Genomic DNA, 22,763 nt, shown 5'->3' on the forward strand with positions numbered 1-22,763 from the left:
CATCTCTCAGACTGCAAACGTGACACACAATCCACTCTTCTTCAAACATGTCACAATAATTTCCCAGATCCAGTTGTTTGTCACCTCTTGCACCTCTGCAATTGAGCCACTCCATACAGCCTGCAACACACAAACATCATTTGTGGTTATTGCACACAAACATAAGATAGAGATAACAAACACAGTACAAAATAACGAATGCAGCATGAGTGCACACACACTTACTTGACAGACAAATGTAATTTAACCAACTAAATACATTAACAACTGGTAACTTTAGCTTAGAACTTGTCAAGAGAGAAAGAACAAAAAATCACCAACCGTAACTATAATCTAAACACCAACTTTGAACGGATGCACAGTGATGAGATCTTAACAGAAATTATACGAGATGGGAATCAATAAAATAATGAGGCAAAATAGTGTAGCAGAGCCAATTTATGATAGCGAGATATTTATGAAGGGGTACATATTGATTGGTCACTGCTTAATAGTATCTTAAGTATTTGCAGCAGTTGTTAAAACAAAATTTGCATCTGCAAACCATCCTGTTGTTGACAACACTAACGTTATAATGATATAATATTGATGCTTAATATCATAATGTGCCGTCATCAACATGGCTCATTCTATTGTCTACATCCATTGTATACATTTTCATAAGAATAAGTCCAACAATCATCCCACAACAAATATTACCTCTACCTCTGTTGTTTTCTTGATTCCATCTGAGCTGTATTTCCTGGTTCTGCTTTTCAAGTGGTTAGAAGAACGTGATTGGCCAACTGAATTGCACAATACAGTAGGCGAGCTTTGATTGGTTTATACTTCACATGGGGTTGCCAGGTCTTTGAAAATAAGTAATGTTTAGTTAGTGATATTATATCTAAGTTTTATTATTCTGGTGCAACTTTTCATTTTGATAATGTGTTCTTAAACAATTAATCTACACAATACTAAAAAATTAGCCAGTTCCTTGATGTGGATCAACCAACTCAAAAACTAAAGCAGATAGAGGCACTCGGCCCACGGCCTAATTGCTATGGATGGAGACTGAGCATCTGAATCATATCAATCTGCGGTGTGGTTTTAGCCGTTTCCAACATGGTGGCCAAGTAGACTAACACACAATGTAATTTTACAGCTAAACAGTACACTAAATAATGTTTTTAAGTGAGAACTAAACAATGCAGTAACATAATCAAGGGTGTGATGTGTGTGACAGGTATCTGGTTACAAAACTCCCCCCCCCCCCCTTTTTTTTTGTATATGGTCAGTAGGAGTCACAATTGTACTTCTCCATCAATTTGGGAACCCATCGTAAAAAAATAAGGAAAAACAGCGCCCTCTGCTGTTTTTTTACCTTTGATTTTCAGAAGGAGCGAGTGCATTCTCCGGCAGCGGCAGCAGCCGCGGAACTTCCGCGGAACTGCCGGTGGAGGAGCGGCAGCTCCCGGCAGTGACTGCCGGCGGTGGAGCGGCAGCTGCCGGCGGAGCAGCGGAACTGCCGCGGAACTGCCGGTGGAGGAGCGGCAGTCGCGGAACTGCCGGTCGAGGAGCCGCAGTCAACTTATTTTTTCCGCCGATAAAGTATAGTTTTGGACCATGACGGAGGCGCGCCGACTCAGTAGACCTTGAGGCCAAGGAGTCGCGCCCGAGCGCCTCCAGGCGCGAGTGCCCGCGACGACCGGCCGATGGTCTACTAGTCGACTAAGCGCCGTCCGAGTTATGTACCGATAGGCACAGAATCGTAAATAATATTGGTGGGGACTGTGTTACACAAACGCAGCACACTCCCAAAGCTGGCGCCGCCGGCAGCTCCGCGGAAGCTGCCGCTGCCGGAAAATGCACTCGCTGTCCCTCTTGATTTTACTGTGGGAGGAGTGATTAAATAGACCTATGCTGACTGGAAACCGGGGTTTTGGTCTGCCCTCAGCCCTCCACTTCCGGTGGTGGGCCTATGTTTTCATTCCCACTAACAATATTTCTCCACGGAACACTAACACCATTTCTCCCAAAGAACATGGATCGTTTTGGTTATAAGCCCACTTGTTTCTATTATGAAAGAGCAAGTTAAAATGTTACAAACTTTCCGTGGTTTTGTCGGCTTCGAGGACGCTATTGTTAAATGAGTTTCGGTTTGTTTCCAGTGGGAAGCGAGCGCACAGATGTAAATCCCGCCCACTACATTTGATTTGGTAAAGCGCGGCCTGCTTCCTGATCTGAAGGCCCACCCACTTGTAGCCAATGTGCATAGGTTCTCAACGGGGCTCCCGACAGATTCAAGCACAGCTCTGAATCTGTTCTTGAGAGATTACTTCTCCATAAACTACTATGAGGTAATAGATAAGGAACCAGTAAGAGCAGTTTGGATGCACTTAATAGAGAATGTTGATGTTGGTTCATTCATGTTCTACCGTGCTGCACCCAATTTAGTGTTAGCTTAATATCAATCTGGGAACCCATCGGCAAAAAGAAAAGGGGGAAAAAGGTTTTCCTTTGAATTTGAGATATTAGCTTAATATAGACTCTTTCCTAGACCGTTTCCTGTCCAGGTTAATTTTCACAGAGCTTCATTGGATTGGCTAGGCAGAAGATTTGAACCAAAAACACATGAAGGTATCATAATTGTTTTTGGTTCAAACCTGATGCCGAGCCTATCAGCAATCTAATGAAGCTATGGGAAAATGAACTGGGACAGGAAACGGGTATGCCACCTTCTGGAAACCTGGGACTACAGTCATGCACAGAGCCTATAGCTAATAGCAAATGCCATGAGTTCACAAATGAGTTGGCAAACTGTATATTGAGACGGCATTCTGCCACCGAACATATATAATGTCATGTCAATTCTTGGCCTGCAAACTTTAGCTGTTAGCTGTAAGGGATTGGGTTGATAATTATAAAATGAGTTAGGAAAATGCATAGGCCTAGGTGGAATTCATGATTCAAGATGATTATTGATTTGGCAACTATAGGGTGTAAACCCCTTGTGGCTTCAGTACAAGTAGGCTACAGTGTCACTGAGGATGCATGACTTCTCAGTGACTTGCTTTATGGCTTTTATCTGTTGTATGATTGAAGTGACAGAGGTTAAACAAAGTTTAACCACTACTCTATGCTGTTCACAGATATGGAAGTCCCCCCCATGAACTCAACAGTTACAATGATAGTTCACTATTGTACATTGTTATCATCTTTTACATTATCTTTTATAACTGAGTTGGCAGTAAACCTTTAGTGTTTTAACTGTTATTGATATATCACCAATGGTTCCTTCCTCTTTAGTATCCATATAATTTTGGATGAAATATGTAAGCCAATGTACCATTGATGCACTGTGAAGTTTATTATAAAAATTATTCAGGAAGCGGTTGCTATTTCACTTTATTTCACTTCAATTTATGTTGAGTTTAATGATAGCTTAGCTAATGTTAAATAGCCGTCAGCATGATTTCTATTATGCGTATTAATTTAGAACAGTGATGCAGTTGCTATGATAAAGGTATGCAGTTATCTGAAAATAATGATCACCCTCCAGCCAATCACAATCAAGTATTCTCTACGGCCATGTTATAGAATATACTCATTTTAAATATTGTAAATCAGGATTCATTAATATGCCAGGCAGTATTCTGTTCTCTTCTCTATCATTTTGGGTATAATTCTGTCCATGATGTTTGCAGGGAAACCTAATTTCAGTCAAGCAGCACTGCCCTCTTGTGGCAAGCAGGGGCCTTGGCAGTCACATTTATTGTTCTCTAGTTCAAGGAATCTAGGCAATGATCTTTATTACATTTCATGCAGACATTCTATAATTTTGTTCACCCCAAAAATATAAAATTATTTGCTAAAGACATGGGGAATTCTATTAGAAAAAAAGTTCAAAACATACCTTGTTTTTTGCTCTACTGCTTACATTTCAAGTTCTAAATAGATTTTCTTCTCGCAATCTGTTGTCTTCTCAAAGTAGGGACATCATATGGCAGCAAACACTACACAGTTGAGTGCAGAGGAGGTTCACATTAGAAGATCTTTCACCTGCAAGTAGCCTCCACTCCATTGTCCCACAAGAATACTTTCAATAGTCTATGGATCCCTAGGGTAATTTGATTTTGGGCATTGATACAGACAGACAATTGTAAAGTTGTATTCACAAGAGGTGAATATATTTTTTTCATGCACCGTGGCCCGTGATTAATCTGCTACAGTATCAAGGTTTTGTGAAACGGGGCCGGCTGGTCATGGACCCTAGTGTAGGCTGCACTAGCCTTCCTGTTTCGTGTATAGAGGGGCGGGTTTAAAATCAGCGCGGAGAGAATGCGCCTGATCCCATTGGTTCACTGATCTGTCCGTCAGCCCCCGCCCCGTCAACACAACATTAGGAGCGACGCCCACTGCACTCTGGTTGGTTGTGGCCCTTTAGTGACAATTTTACTATGTCACTAATAGCCTCTACACACTGTACAATATTTGACCCGATTTGGCTCTCTGGGATATTTTTTGGTGATCGCCGAGAAATCCACCGATCTCAGTCCAGATCGGGCGTTCCTCGGCGAGGTGTTGATCGCGTACTCCGAGAAGAAACACCCCGATAAATTGCGCTCGGTGAGCGGTTCCCGATCATTTTTACTTTTCTAGCATGTTGGATATTTGGGCTTGTCGGATCCGATGAGAGCCGTGCTACAGCCAATTACTGTACAGACAGTCCAGTCCTGCTGTATTAGTTTAAACATGATAAACAGATTGATAGAGTGAGCGAGCCTGCACGACGATGGGGCTGTTTGAGGAATAGGGCTTGCCAGGGGCGGCCTTAATGATCTGGGGGCCCGCTTCAAGAGCTCATATGGGGGCCCCATATACACCCCATATGCACCCCCCCCCCCGTTTTTTTTTTTAATTAGAAAATAATTTGTGGACTGAAGTTGGTTTGCTTCCACAATCCATAATGATGCATTTTCCAACTAAATTAATTAGGCTATCTGCACTTCCACCATGGACAGACAGCTAAAACAACTCACTCACATGATTCACTTGAGCTGAGACCTGATTCAATCAGATCTACATCCTCTTCTTGCATGAAATTCTTGGACGTCGGGCCAGCCAGAGGCGGGCCCCGGACTGGGATGCGAGTAAAAAAAAAAAAAAACTAAAAAACTAAAAACTGGGGGTCCCCTGAGGTTGGGGGCCCGTTTCAATTGAAACGGGTGAAACCTAGGAAAGGCCGCCACTGGTAACCTCACTCCGTCAAATGGAAGAAGCTTGCGACACACATTTTGTTTCACAGCGTCCTTCCTGAAACCAAATGCAATGCAATGCATGAGATTTCCGGAGGGAGGGGGTGTTTACCAGGCTACGCCACTGGGGCTTGCAGACAGAGAGAGAGAGAGAGAGCTGTGTGTGTGTGTGTGTGTGTGTGTGTGTGTGTGTGTGTGTGTGTGTGTGTGTGTGTGTGTGTGTGTGTGTGTGTGTGTGTGTGTGTGTGTGTGTGTGTGTGTGTGTGTGTGTGTGTGTGTGTGTGTGTGTGTGTGTGTGTGTGTGTGTGTGTGTGTGTGACGCACGTATCTCTGAACAGTATTGCCAGGTTTTGCGCGAGAAATAAGCAACCAGGTCTATGAAAACAAGCCCAACAACATGCTCCCTGCTGAAAAAACCAGCACAGACCAGCTTATGGTGGTTGCTGGTTTTAGCTGGTTTTAGCTGGTATTAGCTGGTCTTAGCTGGTCTTAAGCTGGTTTAGATGGCATACCAGGCTGGACAAGCTGGTCAGGCTGGTCAGGCTGGTTTGCCAGTGTAGTTGGTTAGCTGGTCACTAAGCTGGATTCTGCTGGTCTTTGCTGGTCAGCCAGCTGGCTGGCTGGACTGACCAGCAAAGCCAAGCTGGTAGCTGGTCTTTGCTGGTCAAATGGGTGGACTGCCCAGCAAAGACCAGCTTACCAGCTAGACTTAGCTGGTCAGATGGCTGGACACTGGACAGACCAGCAAAGACCAGCTTAGCAGCTGGTCAAGTTTGGTTAGATCCCGATCCAACATGTGGATCGGGACTCCCAGGGGGGTCCCCACGTGATTTGGGGGTGGTCCCCAGATGACAGTGAAGTGATAATTTAAGGACCTTTAAGACCTTTTTAGTACCTAAAAAACCCCCACCATTACTGCATTAAAAGTAATCAACAAACTATACTATAAAAAAATGTCAAACATTGGCCAAATTGTCTAACAATAATAATAATATAAGAAAACATTTTGAAAATAGCAGATCTACAAGCTCACAACACCTTCCTTGCGAGGCGTTGTGAGCTTGAAGATCTGCTATTTTCACAATAGAGTCAAACTAAACGTAATGCATCAACTCCTACATTCCAAGTGCTTTAAGGGTGGGGGGTCCCCAGTTCAAATATGATTATTTTGGGACGTCGCGGCCTGAAAGGGTTGAGGACCACTGGGTTAGATCACGTGTGTGTTTCCCAAAACAGTGGGTCGGGGCCCATTTGTGGGTCATGTACACATCACGAGGAAAGATCCCTTTTTTTGTTTCCTACAAAAATATATTACTATATTATTTCAAAACATTTCCCACCCAAAAATCTAAAATCTTCATCAATAAAAAAACAAATAAATACAAAATCTAAGAAATTCCATCAATTAATAAAAAAAAGCATGCAGTGAAAATAGCAGATCTACAAGCGTTGTGAGCTTGCAGATCTGCTATTTTAACTAGTTTGGATCCCGGGGAGACATCATACCTGCCATTAGACTGTGAAGATTTTCTTCTGTTACAATTGCCCCCCCCCCAGTATATACAGTATATTTTATTTTATTGTATTGTATTGTATTGTATTGTATTGTATTGTATTGTATTGCATTGTATTTTACTTTACATTTCTTGTCCTTTTCTTGTGATGTGACATAAATATTATATTTAATAATAATAATAATAATAATAATAATAATAATAATAATAATAATAATAATAACAATAATGTATTATTATTATCATGACAACATTCATCCAAACTTATTTACTTAATTTCGCAATTGGCAAATAATATGCTAGTTTGATTCTAAATAACACTTTTTTTGCTATGGTTACCAAAATGAACAGATCTACAGATCTACATCTTGTCGCAATTTGACGTGTTGTGAGCTTGTACATCTGTTTTTACAGAGAAGCGGGCCCTTTATGGGCCCTGAGCAGTGTTGCCATATCTGCTTATTATAAGTGACTTTGGGCTTGTTTTTCTGTAAAGTTGCTTGTAAATATTAGTGAAATATTTCACTTATTATTTTTGAAAATAGCAGATCTACAAGCTCACAATGTGTTGCAAATGCGACGCACTGTGAGCTTGTAGATCGGCTATTTTCAAATAGGTTTAAATGTCGCTTCTTTTGGGCTTAATTTTTTTCACAGACCTGGCTGCTTATTTCTCTCACAAAATCTGGCAACACTGTCTCAGCAGGCTCGTGACCCTTGAACTCTATGCTCGCGACCGCTCGGGATACGCGGGGAGAATGAATGTCTGAGGCGAGCTGCCTGCAGGCTGCAGCTCTCACTTCAGTAGAAAGTTTATTGCGTTGCTTTGGATTCATCAAAAATAATTTTAAACCGGCTTCAGAGAAGATAAAAGAAAGAAGAAGAAGCGGCGGACATTTTAGGTGAGTGTTGACACACAGAAATACTATTTATGTAGGCGTTTTAGCCTACTATTACTGTATTGATAATTAAGTGCGTAGGCTGCTGTGTTCGAAGTCAATCACAAGTGACTCATGTCATGACCCAACTCTACACATTTAGTTATTTAATTTGTCTTGATAAAGGGATTATGACAATAATTACAATAAATTATAGTGGGAATATACAATATAATTTATACTATAGGCCACTACTGCTTGCCTGTGTGCCGCTCAAAACTAAATTCAGAATATGACGTCTGTGTGTGTGTGTGTGTGTGTGTGTGTGTGTGTGTGTGTGTGTGTGTGGACACACGCTTTCAGTGATGAAGCTACAGAGTGTTTTAATATCCCGTGAACTCTGAACATTAATGATTCCCTTGTCTGTCTCAGACTGTCTGTCTGTCTGTGTGTGTGTGTGTTATTATTACACATTTATTTGGCTGCAGTGGCCAAAATGAATGGTTTGCAGCCCTACTAAAAGAGAAAAAGGAACCCAGAGAGAACCATTATGTGTTATGCCCCCCCCCCCCTCCCACAAAGAGAAGAAAACAGTTTGAAGGTAAAGTGATATTGTTTTGTTAAATATTAAAGTAATCATTGCTTGTTCAGTAACAGGGGTCTCCCAGACTCTCCACCTCTTTAGTAAGCCGAAAATGCATTTCCAGGAATACCAAATTTAACCAATCAGAACTCATACAGGATACAGGATAAATAAGTTACAATTGGAAGTGATGACACAAAGAAGTGGGCATACAAAATTTGAACCCATTTAGACCAGGAACGCATCTGTGTAATTGTTTTGATTTCTTTGGCTAGACCTTTGGCTTCAAAAATAGCAGATCTACAAGCTCATAGCGCGACACCGAGTGGCGCGCTATGAGCATGTAGATCTGCTATTTTTGAAAATCTTTGAATATATATGTTTTAAAGTGAACATTTGTACCTCAAATCTTTTTCCTTTTATGTTCAAAAAACTTTTAGGATTTAGAGAGCATTTTTAGAATCGGCCCCAGGTCTTAATGGGTTAAAGCTGCACTATGTAACTTTCCTCTTCTACCCCGGATTTGAACCCGGTTTCCTGAGCAAGTGCTGTAACCTTTTACCATTGAGCTAATAGAGCCTGCCTGCTTGCTCAGGTGATACATTGAATCTTGACCATCAGATCAAAATTCATGTCAGATCCTGTGTCTAGGTGAGACATGACCTTTGACACTATCTAAATGTCTCAATAGAAGAGCAGGGAGACTAAATACAACCACCCCAATTATATAAGTTATATTGTATTATTTGTATTAACATACTCTAACATACAGATTGTATGTTATATTGTATTAATATACTCTACGATACAGGTTGCATAAAATTACATTTTATTCCACTTTAACTTTCTAACAAAAAACATCTTGTTTTATCCAAAATATATTACTTGCACTACCTTTAGACTCTGACTCGTCTGAATACGGTGGAGATGCTGTTGTTCCCCAAGCTATCCACGACGAAATGTCAAGTACAGTCATACCCAGAAGAAGGCCAAAGAGTTGGAGCTGGACCTACAGCATCTTAAAACTAAGTAAGCAATGACTAATGTTAACGAAACAGTTGCATGAGTTTGCTCTTCTCTTTTTGTATATATCGATATGTTGGTTATTTGTTCTCATGTTCTTTTTTACTTAGATCTTGACCACAAATGTTAAAAAACATTATATAGAAAGCATGTTAACTCTTTGACTGCCAGAGTATTTTCATAAAGTACTCCCCCAGTGCCAGCAATTTTCGTGTTTTTTTATTTTTTTATTTTGAATTTTTCTCATGAAAATAATTTAAGGACACATAATATAAAGACCCAGCACAAATCGGCCACCAGAGAGCAGCACATGACAGCGTGATCATGTCGTTGGGTCTCTCTCACCCTTCTTCATAGATTAGACAAGGAAAAACATGAAAACGGATGTGACGTCACCCAGATTGTTTTGATCAGCGAAAATTACGTTGTGATGCACGACGGCGATGACTGATCGTCACCCAGACCATAGATTATAGAAGAGAAGCTGTCCGTTTGTCCGTTATACCGTGTGAAAACCCGTTTATTTACCTATTTTGGACGAAAATGACTGGGGAAAAAAATCAAAAACCGGAAACGGAATCCAGGCCATGAAACCGGATGCAGATGTCCGTGAAGTAAGTGGAACTTGAGAATAACATTGAATATTAAGCAGCATAGCGCAATCAGAGATTAAACAATGAACGCGCGTCCAGCGCGTCGAGCGCGTCGACGGCCAACTGGACAAAGTAGCACTTGACGCGTTATCGCGTCGTCCGCAGTCAAAGAGTTAAATGGAGTGGACAGATGCTAGGCTCATTATTAAACTGGTATCCTACTAAGGCATACATCAATTCAGTTTTTATTTTTTATTTTTCCGTACCCTGTTCATGCTTTAAGATGCAACAAATTAGAGATTGCAAAACTGAAACTGGAGGAAGGGCCCCAATATAGCTCTGCAGCAAAGCCTGACATCCCTGCTGCAGATAAGCAAACCAGTGACAGCATAGGTGTGTTTAGACAGTGATACTGTTCTACGGAAAATGGTGACAATGTGTACAATATAAGTACTGTGATACTGCCAAAAGGAGCTTAAATATGATTCTCTACATTTTCAGTTGCAACTTCCTCCGTTTCCTCTTCCCCCGAGTCAGACGATTTGGCATCGACACCTGGGATGTTTGACGGCAACGGTGACAAGGTATTGAAGAAACATACTGTGTAGGACAGTGGTTCTTAAAAGTGGGGTTCCACAGTGTCCCCAGCTAAATAAGAAACAGTTATCATTTCAAAAATAGGCAACGTGTCATGATGCATCGTGAGCTTGTAGATCAGCTATGTTTTGCTATTTTTGAACTATTTTTGAACAGTTTTGCCTATGGCATGAACAAAATAGGGATGCCGGGTGGAAAAGGTTAATTTCACTACTATTTTACCAGCTAGAATGTAATCCAATGACAATGTACTGTATAATAATTACTTCAACTCTCCCCACCTACAGTATAGACAGTTGTAGAATTCTGTACTAAATGTAATCCAACAATTAACATCTTCTCTATTGGAGGTCCATGGCACCAACTCTTTTCTAAATGGGTCCACATTTGGGGGTCCTTGAAAATGTAATTTCTTTACAGTAAATTCTGTTTGAAGTGGGCCTGCTTTTGTCAAAAATGAGTCTGAAATGTCATGGTAAAATGTTTTTTAATTTCTAAAACATGTGTTGTTTTCTTCTGTTTCAGGTCCACATTGGCTCTGGTGTGTGGCTCGAAAAGGAGATCTGGAAGATGGTGGCAGCAAACACCAAGGACTCCCTGTTCATGAAGGAGCTTGCTGTTGCCATTTGGGGGACAACAACCCTGAAGACCATGCAGGAGCCTTACAAAGAATGCCCCACTAGCAAGGGGGAGGCCAAACCCCCCTGACCGCAGGACTCAGAAGAGGTATGTTTACTGAGGGGTGGGGGGGTTCATTATGACTTGATCTCATAATTCAATCTGCTCTGTGCATGACTGTAGTTCTCTTTTCCAGAAGGTGGAATTCCCGTTAGCGTTACCTGTTCAGTTTTTCATACCTTCATTTGGTTGTCTCAGCAGCATACTGTTTCAACCAGAAACACATATGGAGATGTTGGTTGTTTCCAATTTATATCTGCTGCCGAGCCAATCAAATGAAGCTATGAAAAACTGATCGGGAAACGGGAATGTCACCTTCTGGAAAAGAGATTATATTAAGCTTATTAATCAATCATAAAAGAAAATACTCTATTGTAATAAAATCGATTTTATGGCTGAAAGAAATGCCGATCTACAAGCTTGCAACTCGTTGGACGTGTTGTGAGCTTGTAGATCAAAAAAGTAATCAATAGAATAATCGCAAGTAGAATAATTGGTAGTGGCAGCCCTACATGCATGTGTGGCAGGGGTAGCTTTTTCCCCCAAATTGTTGTTGTCCATTGTAGCCATCTGACTTATTGCCTGCCCACTGTCCACCCACCTTTTTCATTCAAATGCATGTTTTCTAACTGAACTGAAACACGGGGTTAAAAAAACACTTCACCCCATTTTCAACTCATCTTCATATAATTGGTCCTCACTAATACACATTTTAAGATGGCACCATTTATGTCTACTCACTCTGTGTTTCGTTGATAGGTCGTGGACAGTTTAGAAACCTGCCTACCTTTGACATCATCGGTAGGCAGGTTTGGTCATTTAGAACAACTTTATTTGTTCATTATTAATGCAAGAACAATGGCTTCTACTTCTGCATGCAAACTTTCCAGGTAGAGACACACTGTAGTTTCTATTAGCTTGGAATCTCCATTGGTGATGTCACTGGTAGGCAGGTTTCTGAACTGTCCACATTCCACCAATGAGTGGCAGAACGAGTAGACAGAAATGGTGCCATTGTATAATGAACATTAGCGAGGATCAGTTAGTTATATGAAGATAAGGTTGAAAATGGGTGAAGTTTAAGTTACTTTAAGTTTTTCTCAAAACATCACAATTCATTTAACTCACCCCATGCAGTATATTGCTAATTATATTTGTTTTATTGTTGGGGGTTCTTGTTTGTTTTCTTTCAGACTGTTTCCATTGGTGGCTGCAGGGGCAGAACATTCTCACAAAGAGGAAGGCCATGGACCATGGCCAGGACATCAATAGAAAGGACAAGAAATTGTGTGTCTGTGTAGGGGGGGGTTGATATGGGGGTAATGCTTTATAGCGCCACCAGCAGGCCGATTTTTGCAAGACACATTTTTGGCTGCAACTTTACAGATGTTTTCCAAACATCACACACATCGGTATACAGTATCTCCATAGTCATGTAATCAAGACGGATCTGTCCGATTTTTCATATTCTCTCACTCTTTTCCAGTCATTTGAACACTGTGTGTGTGTTAGTGTGTTCCTCAGGTTGAAGTTCATGTATTTATGTGTTTATTTATACATTTATTTGTTATTTAAATGTTGTTTTTGAGGGTTTTTTATAAGTGTTTAATAAATTATTGTTATGTATGAAATTGATACATGATTATTTATGACTTTGTGGATTTTGCTCACTTTTATATAGGCTACTGTAGGCTACTGTTTTTTAAATATACCACGTGCTGTGGGCACCTGGCTGAAATTCACCATGATCATGCATCCTCTCCAGCAAAGTTGGTCACTGCATATCCAGAATACACCTGAATACACATAAATACCAGATAGCAGCTTAAACCAGCTTAAACCAGCTACCAGCTAAACCATCATAAATACCAGCTACCAGCTTAAACCAGCTAAACCATCATAAATACCAGCTACCAGCTTAAACCAGCTAAACCATCAAAAATACCAGCTACCAGCTTAAACCAGCTAAACCATCAAAAATACCAGCTACCAGCTTAAACCAGCTAAACCATCATAAATACCAGCTACCAGCTTAAACCAGCTAAACCATCAAAAATACCAGCTACCAGCTTAAACCAGCTACCAGTTTAAACCAGCAAAACCTACCACCTTAAGCTGGTCAACCACCAAGACCAGCTTAAGGTGTGTTTTGGACGTCCAAAACACACCTTAAGGTGGTCAACCACCAAGACCAGCTAAAACCAGCTGGTCCAGCTTAGGCTGGTCTAAGCTGGTTTTTTCAGCAGGGCTGCATGAGCACTTTAAACCTATATACAAATAAAATAGACGATCTACAAGCTCACAACGCGTCGCAACTATTTTCAAAGAAAAAAAGCAACATTAAGAAATAAAGCCAAATAAGCAACTACACTTTGGAAATGAGCTAAAAAGAAACGCAACCACCAATATTTTTTACAAGAAACTCGCTTATAATAAGTGGACACGGCAACACTGCTTCTGATCTGAATTGGACTCTGGTTGACTTTTGTTTTGAAACGTTTGTTTCAGAGAGGGAGAGTGAGAGAGAGAGAGAAATACAGAGAAATTGAGAATTATTTAATGTCAATCATTAGCGTCCTGTCTCGGTCTCACGCATATATCACGGGAGCCTTTCACGTTTTCGTGAGACGTTTGGAATAAAAACAAATGTATGTATTGGGTCGGGATCACATCGTGGTGAAATATCTTGTAATCAGTGAACCCCTGTCCGCGACCAATCTATCGTGCGAGAATCACAACGATATATTTAGCCCGATTTCAAGAGAGAAACTCGTGCAATGTGAAATGCTTAACGATCTGTTCACTCGCCGACCATTTCAAATGTCGGGCAGTGTGTAGAGGCCTTAAAGGGCTGTTTTTCTATTGGCACGTTTGACCCTCAAGGTTTCAGCCTCCAGGTAGAAACTCAAAATAGTCAGAGAAGACATAAAACACCATAAAAACACCACCAGGGGGCTTAATGAAGTTCTATCAACCTCATAGACACATGAAAAACAGAAAAAGTGCAAAACCATGGCACCACCTCTTTAAATACTTGGGCTGTGGCCATGGAAAAATAATGGGTCAAATAGTTGTTTCCAAAGTATACCAGTTTTTAGATTTAGTTTTAAGGAAACCCTAAAATGTTAGCCTGTTTTAATTCAGCCCCACTATGTGCCTGTACTGTCCTACAGTATAGCCAAAGTGCAGTAACTACACAAATAATCAAACTGATAACAAAGGCTTTAACGTGTTTCAGTTGGCCATGCAGCCAAATGGGTTATCTGTATAAGTGATATTGCACTAAGTCTATTCATGAGGTAATCGTTTAACCCCCAAAATCCTGAAGGCTGATTTGACCTATGTTTTGAGTGCACAGTATATGAAGTCGAAGTTTCCTTTTAAAACAGGCTTTTTCTCTGGTGTTATGACTCTCACCTGGAAGACTATTCCAAAGTACAATTGACCTGTAAAATGCAGCTCTCTTCATGGAATTGGACTTTGGTAGAGGTAAAGTTATCTGTCCATCACTCGCCCCACAAGTGGAATATGTGTGAATATCTGAGCAGCAAGTTATGTTATTATTTAAAAAAAAAAATTGGGTAATAAGCAAACTAGCAGAAAGTCTTTCTTTGACACTTCATGCATGTCTCTCAAGCTTGTAAGCTTGTAGATCTCCTATTTTGGTGAATGTTCCTACCAATAGGCATGATGTGGTTAAAGTGGTTGTATCTTACACAGCTACTGTAAGATATTGCAAAGTAGGGGGCATGGTATTTTGATAATTATTTTCAGTTGGTGAATAATGGGTATATGTATCAATGTATTTTTGGGTGTACTCAGGGTAATGGGTCAATGTATTTTTAGTTGGTTAGGGAGGCACATGGGCATGTGACTTTAGAGCCAGATACATTCTGGCATGTACATTTAAGACATGTCCTGGGCAAAAAATACTTCCAGCTGAGATAAATTCTGCCCTGTCGTGGGGTTGAACAGGCATATGGGAACTGGCTATTTGACCAAAATGAGAGAGGGAGTTATTATTGTGTGTGTGTGTGTGTGTGTGTGTGTGTGTGTGTGTGTGTGTGTGTGTGTGTGTGTGTGTGTGTGTGTGTGTGTGTGTGCGTGCGTGCGTGCGTGCGTGCGTGCGTGCGTGCGTGCGTGCGTTTAGCATGTATGCACAGTATTTTTGTAGGAGGACACAGGGTGGGCCAATGAGGTGGTCACGCGCTAATATGGGAGTAGCAACTAACTAAACTTGTTGGATGTGCGGTATGCTTGGTGGGGTGGCCTCTGGGTTTAGGTGTAAATGTATATGTCACAGGGTGAATGGAGAACCAGGTAGATTGAAGACAGAGCGCTCGTTTTTAGGCACGGGGCTTCGGGGCGAGGCGGGGCTTTTCGAGATAGGGTTTATTAGCGAGGCTCGCGAGGAGGAGAAGGAGGACGCGGCGCTGCGAGGCGGGGGTTTATTACGTGAGGCTCGCGAGGAGGAGCTCCTCCTCACGAAATAAACCGTCCTCCTTCTCCTCCGAGGAGGAGGAGAAGGAGGACGCGGAGAGGCGGGGCTTTGATGTGCCGACGCGGACCTGTCTTTTGTTGTTCCCCCCCACATAGCAACCAGGAAGCTACGCTAGGGGAACGCTGAACACGCGTGCACACGCACACGCTTGTCCACGACGGAGGCGCGCCGACTAGTGGAGCTTGAGGCCGAGGAAGCGCGCCCTCGCGCCTCCAGGCGCGAGTGCCCGCGCTGACCGGCCGATGCTCTACTAGTCGACTCAGCGCCGTTTAAGTTGTAAACCGATAGGGACAGAATAGTTCTTTTCATGGATCACTGTGTATGTGTGTGTGTGTGTGTGTGTGTGTGTGTGTGTGTGTGTGTGTGTGTGTGTGTGTGTGTGTGTGTGTGTGTGTGTGTGTGTGTGTGTGTGTGTGTGTGTGTGTGTGTCAGGGAGAAAGTAAAACAAAAGCCAGAACACAATAAAAGTATCTTAACAGTCCTGCTTTCAATAAACCAAAAAAAGCATGAGCGCGTGTGCGTGTGTGTGCGCTTGTGTGTGTGTGTGTGTGTGTGTGTGTGTGTGTGTGTGTGTGAGACTGTGTGTGTGTGGTCGCAGCCATATATGTTTGTGCACAAGCCTGGCTTGTGGCTCCCTCTAGTGTTGCTTCTACAGAATTGCTGGGTGGGTGGTAAAAACGAACACGCCTTCTTCAATCTACCTGGTTCTCCATTCACCCTGTAACATATACATTTACATTGTGTGGTTGATGTATGCATAGGCTATATAAATTATAGGGACATCTTTTTATATTTTTTAACTTTATTTTGCTGTGTCATTTTATATTGAAGGATATTGTTCTACTAAGGTAGTCTACATTGTTTTAGCATGGCTTTTTTGACAGTACAGCGTGCCTTAGTCTTCTATTTGTTTGGCTATATTTGTCTTGCTGGAAAGAAGACTGTTAGCTTTATTTTTTTACCTAGTTAATACCAGCTCATTTCTATCGGTCAGATGTGAATTAATTACATCAATAAACGGAGGAAACTTCTTATTATAATAGTATTTGGGTTTATTGCAGAGAAGAGATCTTACAAGTGTCAGAAAAGCATGGTTCCGGATATATTCTTCTGACGTAAAAATAGAGATACAGAGTAGTTTTATACACAACGGAGGGTTACACCTTTCGTCATCACGTCAGCTGTCAGCTGTGGCTGACGTTTCCAGGAAACTGGCTTCGTTTCCTGGGCAACCAAGGTTGTGGTGTCATTTATGCACAATGTTTATTACAACAAATCCGTGTGGCAACGAGGTTAACCTGCTATCTAATATTGTTGACATACCAGAAGGAGCCAATCAGACCAAAACAATGTCGCAGGCTGCCTGAGAGGCATAGACACTTTTAACCATATTAACACATACAAATGGTAAATGGTACACTTAGATCCATCAGAAAATGGTACAAAATTAGACCCATCAAAGACCACAATGGTTATCCTTTTTAATTTATTTTATTATACTTGACATTTTCAAGGAATATGTATGTGTTGAAGTTTATTTTCTGTAACATATGTATTTTTGTTATGTCAAATTATAATAATAAAATTAACGGTAGTGATATTATAGTAGCAAAGAAGTAATAGAACAGTGCAAATACAGACCAGTATAACCAAGCTCAAACTACTGCATTGATACAATGAACACAGCAGATGTCATTAATACTGCTCAACAATATTAGTTGCTGTAAACCCAAATCTTAACCCTAACCCTAACCCTAACCCTAACCTTAACCCTAACCCTAACCTAGTCCTAGTCCTGTAAACATTCTTATAATGAGACTATGGATGATTTTTGGTATGCGGTCCAACTAAGGTGGGACTCAGGATGACTGGACGTACCTGCCATGCACAGTCCCCAGTGAACATTCCTCACAAAGTTCACTGGCAATTTTATTTATAGTTTGTAAACATGCCTAAAAACCTAAACCTTGAAGAAAGGGAAAATGGTTAACCCTAATGGGGAATCCTTTCTTAGGAAAGGCGAAACAGCCAAAAAGAACTTAGGGCTAAGATTTAGAATTTAGATTAAAGACTTAGTAAACAGAATGTAAAAGTACAAGGACCTTAAAATTAAAGAGTAACAGGATCCCAAAAAGACTTTCTTTCAAAAACAAGATGGCGAGAGCAAAAATTCCTTGCTCTGCCTTTTTCGGAAAGGATGCCCTTTCTAAAAAAGGCTTAGCACTGAAGTCCAACCCAAACCATTCCCTAACCCTAACCCTAACCCTAAACCCTAACCCTAACCCTAGCCCTAACCCTAAACCCTAACCCTAACCCTAACCCTAAACCTAACCCCTAATATCGTTTGGTTTATATCCATAAACCAAAACGTTGAAATGGAACGAAAATGTGAAAATGAAAGTTTTTGTGGTCCAGAAACGTTGTCATTGAACGTTTCTCAACGTTTCCTCTAGCGATATGATTGGTAAAGGGGTTACTTAAACCTATTTGTTAAGTTATTTTATCATATTTGTATATGGTTTATTTGCAATCACTGAGATATAAATCTATCAAGTACTGTAAAAAATATTGCATTCTTTGTTTACATTTTTTAGATAGCAAATTCTGTATCCAGACCCTCAGAAATCGAGAAAATGAGAACAGAGGGGGGAAAGTAATACTTTATGCCAAAAAAGATGTCACATTCAAAGTTCTGTGCTGTGGTAAGCAAGGTGAAGTTCATGTGGAGACCCAGGTGAGTGTTAATAGTCACGTGCAGCTTTGCTCAATGACACTGCAACAGTACAGTATCTACTGTAATAGTACATTGGAGAGAAAGATAATAGAGAGTAGAGAGTGGGGCTTAAAGACTGGTGAACACTGGCAAGGCAAGGACATTTTATTTGTACAGCAAGCACATTTCATCAACAATGCAATTCAATGTGCTTTACACATGGTACAAAACTGTCCCTGAAACATGAAAAATGCTTCAAACAGACATAATAATAATGCTAATAGTAACACTAACAACAATCTATTTGAAGCACTTATCAAAACACATTTACATAAAACTTCTTCTATCTTCCTCCCTTTCCAATGATTCTCTAGGACAGTTCTTCCAGACAGCATTGGGAACACTGGGGACCAAAACGTTTGAAGAGCATCACTGCAATCAAGCACACCTACAAGATTGAGCCATCTCCCACTTGCTAGGATCGGCTGACAACAAACAGGTTGTGCGACTGTTCTTCCTTTGTCTGCAGATGTAGCCAAAAGAGATAGCATGATCAGGCAACATACATTCTCAACATTGTTCCAGCCCAGTGGTGCTCAACCCAGGTGCTGCTGGTTGTCTATATCTTGCCATCTTTCTTAACTATGCAGAATTGCTGGACCCCAATAACCAAGGTTTAGTGTCTTTTCAAATGATCAGTTCTGATATTACTGCCATTTCAACAAATGTATGTTTCAACTGTAGAAAAATACATACACAATATCTTTTTGGTTCACAAATATATTTGAGATATTGTGGGCACTTAAAATAATCCATACATTTCCTTTAAAATATATTTCTGGCAATGATGTTTGAATATCTTTATTTTGAAACATTACATGTCTTTCTATTATGGGAATGCTGACAGGCTACAGGACAATCGACATTGTGGGTGCAAGTGAAGGAAACAAAACGTACATGTTGGAGAATGAGAAAAAATAACCTGGGCAAATTTGATGTTTTGGTGCAGAGTAGCAAGCTACAGTGCTATGAAAAAAAGGAGAGATAACCAAAAAAAACAACGCATGAGTTCCGTCTACCGAGGCTAAAGGAGACATAATCCAACCAAATGAAGGCTTAAGAGGTGCTGAACTGGATGGCTTAGAATCCGCCGTAAACCATCACATGACTTTCTAGGTAGACAAAAAATCTTGGTGCAAGGGTGACACACGCGCACGCACGCACAGACAGACAGTGGAGGTATAATATCTATGAAAGCATTACAGAGTACTAAATTATCAAGTATATGAAAGCAGACAAGTTATGAATTTCATTGCGGCAACAATGGGAGTTTAAAGTGGGGTTCCCACTTCCTCTTTTCAGCCCTGTTAGATATTTGCTTTCTGAGAATAGTGTATTTCCCCTGGTTACACGTCATTGTTCCGACATTACTAACCCTATCCCTAACCCTAACCGCACGCGGAAGCCACGTAGTCGTATTAGTGGTATGTCAGACATATGAGCAGTCACCATTTCCCCTGTACAGGGAAAGCAGTTGCCTCAGCAACCAGCTGCAAGAGACAAAGGGCCTTTCCCCTACTTTTGTAGTGCCTAGGGCTGTCACGATTATGAAGTTTCAAGTGACGATTAATTGTCACACAAATAATTGCGATTTAATTGTGTTTTTCACGTTGAACACTGGAACAAATGAATACAAAATGTATTTCTGTTTAGCTTTTAGGCTTTGAAGTTGCACAGGATATCGCAGATATGACAAATAACCTAATTATTCAAAGAAACGCATCAAATCTGCTACTTTCACTACTTTTTGAAAATGTTTGAAAAAAAAAGATCATTTTTCAGGCAACGATTATGACGATTATGCAAAATAATTGCGATTATCTCAAATAATTGCGAATAGACGATTTTGTAATAATTGTGACAGGCCTTGTAGTGCCCTCAACCAGGTAGTGGCTCTACAGAATGGAGCAGGTTAGTGTTTAAAATGGGACGCTACTTAACTTCACCACTTTCTGCCAAGGTCAAGACAAGTGGACAACCTGACCGTCGAGGGCCAGGGCCCTGTCGGTGCTACAGCTCAATGTCGATATACACCTTGGTCGACACCTTGCCCAGTCCAACAATGCGTTCTCCTACAGGAGACACACTGCAAAGCTAACGACAATCTCAAGCTGCCCCGGTTCGTCCTCTATGGGTCCATCCACAGTAAGCACACAGAATGGCAACCTTTGTCAGGTCTGACCTGCGCAGGACAGCCATGAGCCAATCTATGCCAGGCTCCAACATTAACTGGGAGGTCATCAAAATTGAGGAAACAACAGTTGTCAACGTCTACAAGCCCCGACCATCAACACTGACTGCATCATCACTCCTATCCGTAACTGCACCCGCCATCTATGCAGGCGACTGCAATTGTCAACACACAGACTGGAGTTACAGCCAAACAACAACAGACGAAATTGCGCTGAGCGACTGGGCCTTCAGTGCTGACACTCTACGACCCAGAAGAACCTCCAAGCTTCTTCTCTGCATGCTGGAACACCTACACCAACCTGAACCTGGCCTTCACCGTGTGTCGCATGACCCGAAGCCGGAGAGACGCGTCATTGACAGGTTCACCATCCATCATCAAAGTAGCAGGCGAACCTGCCAAGAGATTACATTTCCGGAAGACTAACTGGCAGTCATTTGCAGCAGAGATGGAAAGAAGCACAACCAATTTCCTGACCACGTATGCAGCTTACTGTAAGGTCCTCCTAGGTGCAGCAAGGAGATCCATCCTGCGTGGCTTCAACAAGAGATACATCCCGGGGTGGGATGAGAAGTTGAGCCGCCTCCTGTGTGACCGCCTGCGGGTCGGCTCCAGAGGGGAAGTGGACGCGACTGCATCAGTACTCTAGAGGCTGAACATCCCCCACAGGACCAGGTGGAGGTTGTTGAGTCAATAGACTCCACCCACTCTGTGGCAGACCATCAACCAGCCGGTGGGAGTTATCGTGTGCAGTTCCTGAACAGCCGTGCAGACAGGAACTTTGCCCACCAGACATCACATGAGGTTTTCGCAGCCAGTGCAGATGACAAACTTCACTGCAACTGAACTGAAGTGTGGCCATGAGACTCAAGCCGGGCAAGGCACCAGGCCAAGACAGCATCCATCCAGAGGTCGTCATCCATCAGAGCGCAGCAACGTCTGGTTGGCTGTGCTGTGTTCTTCTCGTTGCGCTGCCAGAGGTCTAATCTCCTGAAGACGGTAGACCTGGTGCCGTGCTTCAGTCATTGCCCTGCTGCCGAAGCTGAACAAACCTGCGGAAGACCCCAAGGCATTCAAGATCCTGGAGAGAATGATCCACACCCATTTGTTCACCCACAGCTACTGTGGGAACACGCTGGTTTCCACCAGGGCAGGTCAAAGGTAGATTAAGTAACGCTACTTACTCAAGACAGCTTCCAGGATACCGAGAAAGCTGGGGTAGTGTTGCTGAACCTGTTAGAAACCGGCCTGTTAGACGGGTAGAGAATAACGTTGTCCTTTCACAGTTCTTTTTGTCCCTGTCTGAGATGACCCCTGTCAGGATGCTCTGTCTAGGTTGTAGCACAGTAGAAAGATTTTACTTTACTCTCCGACACTTTGAATTACGTCTGCTGCCTGAGGTGGTACAGGCGTTCCCTCTCTGTCTTTGCCACACCGTGTGTCTGTATGCATTCTCCAAGCCATGAATCGGTGCTCGTGTGTGCCGGTAACATTCATTCAGAATTGTATTCATTTAAAAGCAAAACGTTTAAAATGATTAGTTAATAAATTGTAACTAAACAACTAAACGACTGCAACAACAGAAATGGACATTTGTGTGACATCATACAAGACAATGCAATATGGTCTCTGCAACAGCAGATTAGACATCTAGATTAGCTGTTAAAACTTCACTACATTGCTGAAAACTCCTCAGCACAGAATCAAAATGGACAGTTAATTGAAAACAAAATCAAGCAAATGAACAGAGCTGCAACATTTGGACTGTCACACTGTTGTTTTGCAGTGGATTGTGTAACACTGCAGTCTGCTTTCCCCTTCGGTATAGGTTCAGGATCAATGATGCCAATGATGTCTCACCTGCTCAAGTCTACATATAGAATAGGCTAACAAAGGTCTATGTTTTAGTGTCATTTAGCTGCTATTTTAACTGCCGGTTTTCTTCTTATATTTTCTTATTTCCTTTCCTGAAAACAGTAAACCTGTAGCCTAATGTGATGAAGTCGAAGAAAGTTGAAGTTGAGGTTCTGTGGCACTTTCACGCCTTGCACATTCTAGCGGTGATACAAAGGCAGTGGTGGAAAAAGTAGGCCTACTCACATTTTTTACTTAAATAAAAGTATCAATACTGGTACTGCAATGTAGAAATAGTCTGTTACAAGTAGAAGTCCGGAATTCAAAATTGACTTGAGTAA

The 22,763-nt window shown here is 41.6% G+C and overlaps 1 long non-coding RNA gene across 1 annotated transcript; it reads left to right on the plus strand.

Moving 5' to 3' along the window:
- The first annotated feature begins 9,194 nt into the window (after positions 1-9,194).
- On the plus strand, positions 9,195-12,738 carry LOC308085647. The gene is made up of 4 exons (XR_013933200.1): positions 9,195-9,241; positions 10,330-10,412; positions 10,951-11,151; positions 12,297-12,738. It is a non-coding gene; the product is annotated as an uncharacterized lncRNA (long non-coding RNA).
- The last annotated feature ends 10,025 nt before the right edge of the window (positions 12,739-22,763 follow it).

The sequence above is a fragment of the Gymnoscopelus braueri genome (genome assembly GCF_963280865.1).
Source record: "Gymnoscopelus braueri genome assembly, chromosome: 5".
In the NCBI taxonomy this organism is placed as follows: Eukaryota; Metazoa; Chordata; class Actinopteri; order Myctophiformes; family Myctophidae; genus Gymnoscopelus; species Gymnoscopelus braueri.